General features: G+C 33.6%; 1 long non-coding RNA gene across 2 annotated transcripts; it reads right to left on the reverse strand.

Moving 5' to 3' along the window:
• Nucleotides 1-576: 576 nt before the first annotated feature.
• LOC110868517 lies at nucleotides 577-3,364 on the reverse strand. 2 transcript variants are annotated; one of them, XR_002552523.2, is made up of 7 exons: nucleotides 3,123-3,364; nucleotides 2,813-3,013; nucleotides 2,249-2,292; nucleotides 1,714-1,901; nucleotides 1,027-1,516; nucleotides 860-934; nucleotides 577-767 (listed from the first exon to the last, which is right to left on the reverse strand). It is a non-coding gene; the product is annotated as an uncharacterized LOC110868517 (long non-coding RNA). The 2 variants fall into 2 exon arrangements; XR_002552524.2 differs by lacking the exon at nucleotides 2,249-2,292 and having other exon boundaries at nucleotides 3,123-3,362.
• Nucleotides 3,365-10,267: the final 6,903 nt, after the last annotated feature.

The raw sequence follows: 10,267 nt of genomic DNA on the forward strand, positions 1-10,267 counted from the left end.
GCGGTCACCAACACCTTGAATTCTTCCGACAAGAATTCCCAAGTGGTATCCCTGGCTACTTCTCTATACCGTTTGTTAAGAGCTTGAAATAGCTTGTCAGTTTCTTCACCGTCGGTTCCCCATGGTCTTTCGATCCGGTGCAACCTCCTTAAGATTGGTTCAAGACAAATTATAGCACACTTTTGGGAGAGTGCAAGATTCTTTTGCTTATGTCGTTCATCAACAAGTAGAATTTCCTTCCAGTATACCACCAAGGCACCAAGCAAAAACCAGTTCTTCGTCTATTGTGCCTTTCTAAGTAAATCTAGTTATTTTTAGGGGGGGGGGTGAAGAATAACTGATTTGTGAGAATGAGAAAGGACCTGTTGATTTATTTTGACCTAATCAGAAATGTGCGTTATTTATATGAGATTTTGTGCCATCAATTGCTATCCCTAATTTCATCATTAGAAATTGGCATCAAGACGTTCAATTTTCCAAGATGACATACTAACGATGTGAAAGGGTTTAATGATCATAGCAATTGGATGCAATGCTTATAAGTTCCCTTCTTTTCCATTAGATCGCTGTTTGATATGAGCATCAAGATTCTCGGCTAACCATAGAAATAAAATTGGATGCAAAAAGTATAAAGATAAAAATATAAATAATAAAGAAGATAGTAATGATTCTATTTAACTAAAAATTGTTACATTTTTCTCAGTATTCTGTCAGCTTGTTCCTTTTGCATGTAGATCTCTCTTCTCTCTTTCTGCAAATGCTTTAGCCTAAAAATAAATCCACCACGTTAATGAGTGATTAATTTTATAAATATTTATAAACCCATTATCTAATAATGAAGAAAAAAAGCAACACATACCGCCCTTTCCATGATCCTGTTATGTTTTTCTAATTTTGCCTTGGTTCTCTAAGCTGATTCAGAACAGTTCAACTCCTACACAAACGATGACATTATAAACAATAATAAGAATATATAGGTAATGGTTTGAATAGAAAGACACATATTAATTTCATTTCACTACTTACAAAAGCAGTCTTTTGAGAAATAGCCTTAGATGATTTATTCATGACAGAAGCTTTAGAAACCTTTCCATGGGCCTCTGCCATCATTCTTTGTTTGACTTCCTCTGCAGCTTTTTCAATTGCAGCCCATTCATGTTCAGCTCTCTCACAGGCTTCTTCAAAGGCCCATTCACGCTTCATGTTTTGCTCTATCAACTGCTAATCTGTTTTTCTCCCACTCCCTTTCTTTGGCAACTACTTCTTCATCAAAACTTGTTAAACGATCTTTTCGTGATACTTTGCTTGTCCTGAACTCCTCAACTTCATTTACTTTGAACACAAAAATATATCGGCTGCTCGGTGTCATAAACAACATAAATAAGGCACATTTAACCCCAATTATGCTTCGAGTGTTAACGAACATTATAGACTTTGTTTTAAAAACTGTTCCCACTCCTATTTGGCTTCTTACAGGCTCGGTAGAGAAGATACAATGAAAGAAGTTGCAGATAAGCTACAATCCTCGCATTAAATGAAAATTATAAGTTGTCAATAACTGATACATAGGCATGTGCCATATTTTCAACATAAGCGAAATCATACATGTTCTTGTTGTTCACAATTATAAACTGAAAATTCAAAATTCAAGAATCAAATACATGTTTATATTTAGTCCGATATAACTTATTACTAAGAAATATAATCTAGTACCTTGGATTTGCTGACCGAAGTTGACCTGGTGTACTGAGTTGTTGACCTGGGTGGACTAGCTTTCAGCGTGTGGACCAAGTTTGACCAATTAGACCACAACCCTAACACCACCGTAACCATTGTCGAACCACCTTTGTCCGTCATCACCATTGCCATTGTCAAGCATCATCCCGGCAGCCAGAGCTCGTCTAACAAAACCAACACCAAATTGAGTCAATTTTCCTTAAACCAAATCTCTAAAAACATCAAAATACCAAATCAAATTAGTTATGAGAATTAGTTTTGTGGTCTACATCTTGAAATGAAAAAGTTTCACAATAGCTATGAGTTAGTGTTTGTTGGCATATATCAATAATTTTTTTATCCAAAAATCACATTACTTGATATTGGGTTTAACATGTAAAAACTTTGTGCATACTTAAATCTATCTACCTTCAAACCCATTTCATACACATTACTATCCATCTTTATAGCACAAATAAATAAATCTACGGTATGCAAAACCCCATGAGTAAAGCAACAAAACAACACATACCTTGTCGAATCCAACGTCTAGTGTAGTCATTTTTTTTATTGTTCCTATAAAGCAAATAATCAATGAAGCAATCAATCAACCAACATCTGTGTCTCATTTAATTTCCCAACAACCAATGGTAATTTATTCAACAAGCATGCAATAACTTAAAGCTTATTCAAGTTTTAAAGTTAAATTACTTGTTTGGCCATTATTACAGTCACATATAATCTCTAATACCAACTATTTCGGTCCACTGGTTTCTTACATATATTCAAATGTACCTGGTCCATATCATCATTCAACAACAGAATGTAAACATTAAATGGATAAAGTAACTAGTCCATATGTTTAACAACTTCATAACTCTAAATAGTTAATAGTTTCTACACATCAAACCAAAAGAAGAAATACTAAAGAACAACTCCATATCCAACAAATTAAGGTCAACCGATTGATAAATTACTCCTTGTTCGAGCAAAATTTCAAAAAATCAACATTGTACCATCAATCTGTCTTACTCAATCCATCAAATCAATAATTGAATCCAAATTGAAATCTAAAAGTCATAAATGGTAAACAAACCTATCAGAGCTAAGCTTGTCATGTTCCCTAGTTTTGCTTGCTTCCCTGCAAAGTTTTTAGAGAGGGAAAAAGACTCAGATATGAATATAAAATTGTTAAATGTAGGTAGAAAACTCAGAATTGCAAAGTTTTGCTTGTTATCTTCCCCAGTCTTGTAACCTAACCTACATGGCTCGTGTATCTCCATAACTCCATCTTCATCTACAACAAAACAACCAAAAACGCAAAAAAAAAATAAAAAAATACGGTAGATCTGAGAAAAGTTTTGAGCAGAAAATAAAAATTATAGATGTCTGGATCTTTTTCCTACCGATTGCAACCACGCTGAAGCTTCATGATTCTGATTTCTGCAAAAATATTTGTTTGTACTGATTTGGGTGTACGAAGGGGGGAAATGATATTAGGGAATTCAAAAATTGGTGGAGAAAGTGGGATATGCTATTTTAAGGTTTCCTGACAATGAAGGATATGTTATGTGCGTGAAATCTGAAAGGAGAGAGAAGGTTGTTTTGTTTAGGATCTAAAAAGCATTTGAAAATTGAAATCCCGCCTAGCAGATTTCAGGGAGTGCTTTAGAGTATTATCCCGCCCAACAGATTTTAGAGAGTTTGAAAGCTAATAAAATCTATTTGTGCTTTAGAGTATTGTAAGACCGTGGGGTATGGTGGAGCGGGGGTTTGGGGCATGAGTTGAGACGTGGAGTTCGAGCCCCCCTCCCCCGCTGCCGAATGACGTGTCCGTGGGGTATGGCGGGGCGTGACATGGCCATGTGTATAAAAATAAAAAAAAATCTAAAATAAAATAATACACACAACATTTAAATAAAAGCCTACAATTTTATTAAAATTTCCTAAACATTATTACAAAATTCTACAAAAAAAAATTACAAAATAAAAAAAAGCCTAAAAAGGATTACAAAATTAAAAAAAAAAAACCTAGAGCGTTAGATAGATTTCGAAAATGGCAAGCTTGTCGAACGGCTTGCGCTCCTTGCCTCGGAATTCGATGTTCGTCACCGCCATCCGGTCTTCGTGGCTTATCTCACCGGCCGGGACGCTGTCGTAGTAGGCTTTGACTGTTGGGTTGGGGTAGCCGGTGGGGTTGGGGATATATATAGCGATGTTGACTGTTGGGTGGGTGAACCGCTTGGCTTGACCAACAAGCTATGACCTAGCCAACAAGCGAATATGAGCCGACCACATAGGATTGCTAGTCCGCCCCACGCCCGGCTTTAAACTCCCGCCCCTTGGGCCACGCCCAAACCCAAGCCCACCCAGGATGATGGCTTGGGCGTTTTCAGCCAACCCACGCCCCAACCCCCGCCCATACCCCATAGTCTAAACGTTACTTTGAAAGCTTATACATCTTTAAAAAGTGGTAAATGACCAAAATTTTCCTTCCAGTATGTATATTATATATATATATATATATATATATATATATAGGATATATATGTATATATATATATATATGATTCGGTTCAAATGAAAACCATCACGAGTTGTGAGAACCGTGAGAACTTTTTGATCCCGAACGAGTTGGGCCAAATTTTTTTTGGCACAAACGTAGACGCAAACATTATAAACATATCTGTAACAAAAGTAAAAAAAGTTGTCGAGTCGTTAGCTTTGACTGATGCAAGTTTTTTTTACGCACTGACGTAAAATTTTATTGAAGATAACTATTTTTTATTAGGACGTAAAAAAAACTTGCATTAGTCAAAATTAACGACTCGACATTTTTTTTACTTATTTTACAGATGTGTTTATAATGTTTGCATTTACGTTTATGCAAAAAAATTTTGGCCCAACTTGTGCAGGATCAAAAAGTTCTCACGGTTCATAAAACTTGTAGTAGTTCTCATTTTAACCCATCCTTATATATATATATATATATATATATATATATATATATATATATATATATATTATGTTGATGTCGAAACGATTATTTGATTATTTTCTTGGAAGCATGACTATACGTGTTTATATGATAATGTGATGATATGCTTAGACGAGTTTAGAAATACTTGGAAACATTACGCGAATACGTGTTTTGTGGAAATACATGAAAGATGATATAAATATATTACTTTCCCTATTACGACGAAAATATATTAATTACTTAAAAATATGTATACTATTTGTTAACGTATATATTTGTTGCCGATTACTTGAACGCATCGAGATACGAACTTATGTGTACATGAAGGTGAATTCTAAATTGATTGAATTACATATGATCATGTGTAACAGGTGTAATATACTTAAGTGTGTATATATATATATAGAGAGAGAAGATCATGCGAGAACCACCTTTTATTGTGAGAACCGCGAGAACCAATGTGAACACACAAAAAATGCCTAAAAATAGCTAAAAATTACACAAATTTTTTTAATATTTTTTATATAAAAATCGCTACTTTTCGAAGCAAAAAAAAAATTTAATTTTTAAATTTTTTTTCCCACTAAAAGTAGCGATTTGAGCATAAAAAATATTAAAAAAAAATTTTTAGATTTTTTTTTATTTTTTTAGATTTTTTTAGGTTTTTTGAGGGTTTAGTTTTTAGCATTTTAGCTTGGGGGGGGGGTGGGGTGGGGGTTTAGGTTTTTGAGGGGTGGGGGAGTGGGGTTTAGGTTTTTTTTTTTTTGGGGGGGGGGGGTGGGGGGGTTAGGTTTTTTTTAGATTTTTTTAGCTATTTTAGGTTGTGTTCACATTGGTTCTCAAGGTTCTCACAATATGGGTGGTTCTCGCATGAGCCCCTCCCTATATATATATATATATATATATATATATATATATATATATATATATATATATATATATATATATATAGGGGAAGGATGTATAGAAAACCCACTTTAATTTAGAAAACCCGGGAAACTCAAAGCTGCCGATGTTTTTTTTTCTTGAAAAAATTTACACATGTTATATACATGTTTTTAAGGGTTTTGGGCAAAAAAAAGCAAAAAAGCGCCGAGTAGATATTTTTAAAAAAAATAAACAAGTTTTGGTGTAACACATGTTACATTCATCTGACATATTTGTAACATGTGTTACACCAAAACTTGTTTATTTTTTTTTAAAATATCTACGAGGCGCTTTTTTGATTTTTTTTTGCCCAAAACCCTTAAAAACATGTATATAACATGTGTAAATTTTTTCAAGAAAAAAAAACATCGGGAGCTTTGAGTTTCTCGGGTTTTCTAAATTAAAGTGGGTTTTCTATAGATACTTACATTATATATATATATATATATATATCCAGTGATCACTAACGGGTCGTCGAGTCAAACATTTTTGTTAAATTGATAACATTCATCGAGTCTAGCGAGTTGGATAAGCTCTTGCAAAATAGACATACGATATAGACCTTAAGGTGTCCTATATGTGTTAGGGCGTTGTAGGTCGTACTTGTTTTTTGTCTAGGCTTTGTGTCGCTAGCATTTATGCACGAACTACTAGGTGAGTAGTCAAGACCCTTCTTTTACTGTTTAACTAAATTTGGGGGAACAACATACGATTTGGTACAAATGATTTATAATTGCATGGTAGTTATTAGTTGAGTCTCTTTACGTGAATATGAGTTATTTACGATTATCGATTGTTCGGGAGCTCAGGAAAGTCCTCGTGTTTAATGAACTATAACCATTAGTTATGGATTTAGCCATTGAATATCGCGAATACTGCTATTGGGTTGACGCCCAGGCCTTTGGTTAGTAGCGCTAACCTGGTTAAGACAAAGGGTGTTCGAAATATCCAAAAACGATTATATTATATTGGATACAATAGGATGAGACGATGCATTCTTAGTAATGGTTTGGTTATAAGCTCACGTAGTCACATTGATCATTGTCCTAGCTAGACATTGATTTGGTCATTCACGAATAATACTTTCCTTGCAAACGGTTTTCAAAACGATTTATACGATTTACTTATCCATCAATTACCCTAATCTAATGTAAGTGGGTTCCTAAATTTAAGGCATATTAAATTTACCTTTATACCCTTAATCTAAGAAATCAATCAATTTAATTAAAACAAATGTTACAATTTTACCACCCATTTAATCTTATCCATCAATTACCCTAATCTAATGACTATGATCACTTCTTACACTTTATAGAGGAACCCTACACACACACGCACTCTCTCTATATATATACACACACATAGCTACCAAGGGGGATAATCTTTTGAGAAGAAAAAAGAGCAAATAGTATAATCGTAAAATATTAAATAATTTTTCTCTCATTTCACTAGTTATTCTCTTTGACTAATTAATTAGTCATAAACACTTTATTCTACGCACATCGAAATTTCTCCTACATATATCCTACACATTTCAAAATTTATCTCATTATTTATTCTCTTTGTCTAATTAATTAGTTATAAACACTTTATCATACATAACAAAATTTTAGCTTAGACACATCAAAATTTATCCTACATATATCCTACACACCTCAAAATTTATCATTTATTTAAATTATGTTTATTTTGAAAAAGTATATTTTGAAAATGAGTAGTATTAGCTAATTTATTGGAATATAAGAAATTAATCAACTATGTAAACTTATCTCATCTCTATGCCCTTACAATAACATTAAATCTAAATATTAAACTAATTACTTTTGTTGGTTTAAACCTTTTCCTTCTATTCTTACAAAGAATTTTCTTCTCATTTGAACCCTTCACCATCTACCAATAGTTATTATTTGTTAGTGTGGCTAAAAATTATTGTACATGTGCATTGTATGTATATGCTGCACATGTGCATTATATGCTTAAAATTAGCTTTTGAGTTTAGTTTAGCTTTTAGGGTTAGGTTTTTTGAAGGTTTAGGATTAGGATTAGGTTTTTGGGTGTGGGAGGAGGGGGGGTTAGGTTTTTGGGTAGTGCGGGTGGAGGGTGGTTATGTTTTTTGAGGGGTGCGGGTGAGGGGTTTAGGTTTTTTTGGGGTTTATGTTTAGGGTTTAGGGTTTAGTTTTAGGTGGTAAATTACGCTTTTCGTCCTTTATGTTTGTATCAGATTGCAATAGATAGCCTTTAACTTCAATAATTACAGTCACAGTCCTTTATTTGGAAAACTCATTACACTCTACGTCCTTTAACATTAACCTGGTTAAAATTTTCAGTTAAGTTTGATTACATAAGGGTAATTTAGTCTTTTTACCAAACTATTCAAAATTGTTTAATAAATATAAAAAAGCAAAACTTTCCCTTCATCATCATATTCGATCTACAATAACATAATTCAATGAAATTACTATCTTCAACCAATGAACTTTAATGAAATTTCAATCTTCAATCAAGAACTTTATTCTGCAATCAAAACTTTTTAAAACCTACTAACTAAACAAATCAAACATAAACAACTAACCATCCAACCCTTACAAACTCACAATAATCTCGCAACAATCAAAAGCGATTACCTTCTCAAAAAAAATTACGAAAAAAAAAACTTGTTTCTCGCAACAATCAACACTGCCAACCATGTTCTTCAGCTTCAATTCGACCACAAATCTGTTTACCGCCTGCAGAGGATTTCAGATCTGAGGTTTCTAGATCTGAGGATTTCGTTCCGTACCGGGTGTTTAGAGGATGTCGAATTTGAGGTTTTCAGAGTTTTCCAAGATCTCCACCTTCAGATCTGTGTCACCACCTGCAGATTTAAACGTTGAGGTAGTGGTTGGGGTGGTGATTCAGATTTGCCGAAAAAGATCAGTGCGCTTGCTAGAATCTTAGATCGGAAGTCCGTTCACCAACATGTTTCTCTATCTAACAAACAATCTCTCTCACATATTCACTGTGTGTGTTTTTGTAGAAACGATGAAGATGATTACAGAGAACAAGCTTGAATAACAATTTGGTTTTTGATTCAGATTTATGATTCTGAATTAACACTGAGAGAGAGAGAGAGAGGAGAGTTGAAACTTGAGAGAGATAAAGAAGAGACAGAGAGTGTGTTTTGATTTTTATATATATACAAAGGGGTAAAATTATAAAGACCTAGTGTGTAATAAGTTTTCCAAATAAAGAATTGTGACTGTAATTATTGAAGTAAAGGCTATCCATTGCAATCCGATGCAAACATAAAGGACGAAAAGTGTAATTTATCCTAGGTTTTTTTAGGGAGGTGGGGGGTGGGGGGGGGGGGGTTAGGCTTTTGGTGGGAGAGTGGATTTAGGCTTTTGGAGGGTGGGGTGGGGGGTTTAGGTTTTCGGGGGCGTCGGTGGGGGTATGGGTTAGGTGGTTTAGGCTTTTTCATATTATTGCACATGTGCAGTACAACTTTTTTTTTTTGAAAAAAAGTTTTTTTTTATATATTAAATATAGCGAATTTTAATAAAAAATAAAAATGGTATCTTTTTTTAGGTTTTTTTAGTTAGTTTTTTAGTTTTCTAAATCAAATTAGTTTTTTCATGATCCGTCCCCTATAAACCCGTTCACGATCATAAATATAACTATGATCTATTTCGCACATCGTTTGTAATTACTAATTAAACTAGTTAAGTGGTTTTAGTTTGTTGTCGACAGTGTAACTCTTACGGGTCATAACTCGGTCGGCCGTGTTAATTAATTTCTACTGTTCCATCTTTCTAACAATGTGTCCTTGAAGATTTACTGATTTAGTATCCATGTGATCAAAGGATTTCTATCAAAAGAAGATCAAAGATGGAAAGATAGAATCAACACAGTGCATACGAAACACGTGATGATTATCTAAATGGTTGAACAAGTGTATATCACAAGTATATATTTATGAGACAAGAGATGACAAATATCAAACACATATAAAGTTATCTAAATGGTTGGACAAGTGTATATGACAAGTAAATATTAATGAGACATAAGAAATATCAAACACATATAAAGAAAATATTAAATCAAGATACTTGAAGATAAATATTCTATGAAGATTTAACCCTTCGCAAAAGACTATTGAATAAGATAAGAAAAACTAAATGTATATTCAAGATATGTCAAAGATATTATTTCCTTAATCTAGTATGCAGTAGCAAAGCTTGAGATTTTCGACTAGGGTTGAAAATGTATATACCCAAAAAATTCTATAGAACCAGGGGTCGAAAACGTATATACCCAAAAATTTCTATACGAAAACCACATATATATATATATATTACACCACTGAGCAAAAAGTTCGGGGGGTCGGGCGCCCCCGGCCCCTTCTAACTTGCGCCAATGCTAGTATGAAGACGATCACGATAAACACAAACCTCATATGTTGAGTTTTGTGTGCATAGCAGTGATCACAATAAAAAAGAGAAAAGGGGAACACGAATCACCAGTTCACGTACATAGTAAGAGAGTTTTTAACCAAGAATTCAACACCTTGTTTGTTCTAGGTTTCATATTGTTTTCTTTGTCTGTAGTTTGTATTAGAACAAGTTGTTCCAGAACAAAGTATATATGTTACTCAATATCTAGTTT

This window comes from Helianthus annuus, chromosome 7 (assembly GCF_002127325.2).
Source record: "Helianthus annuus cultivar XRQ/B chromosome 7, HanXRQr2.0-SUNRISE, whole genome shotgun sequence".
Taxonomy (NCBI): Eukaryota; Viridiplantae; Streptophyta; class Magnoliopsida; order Asterales; family Asteraceae; genus Helianthus; species Helianthus annuus.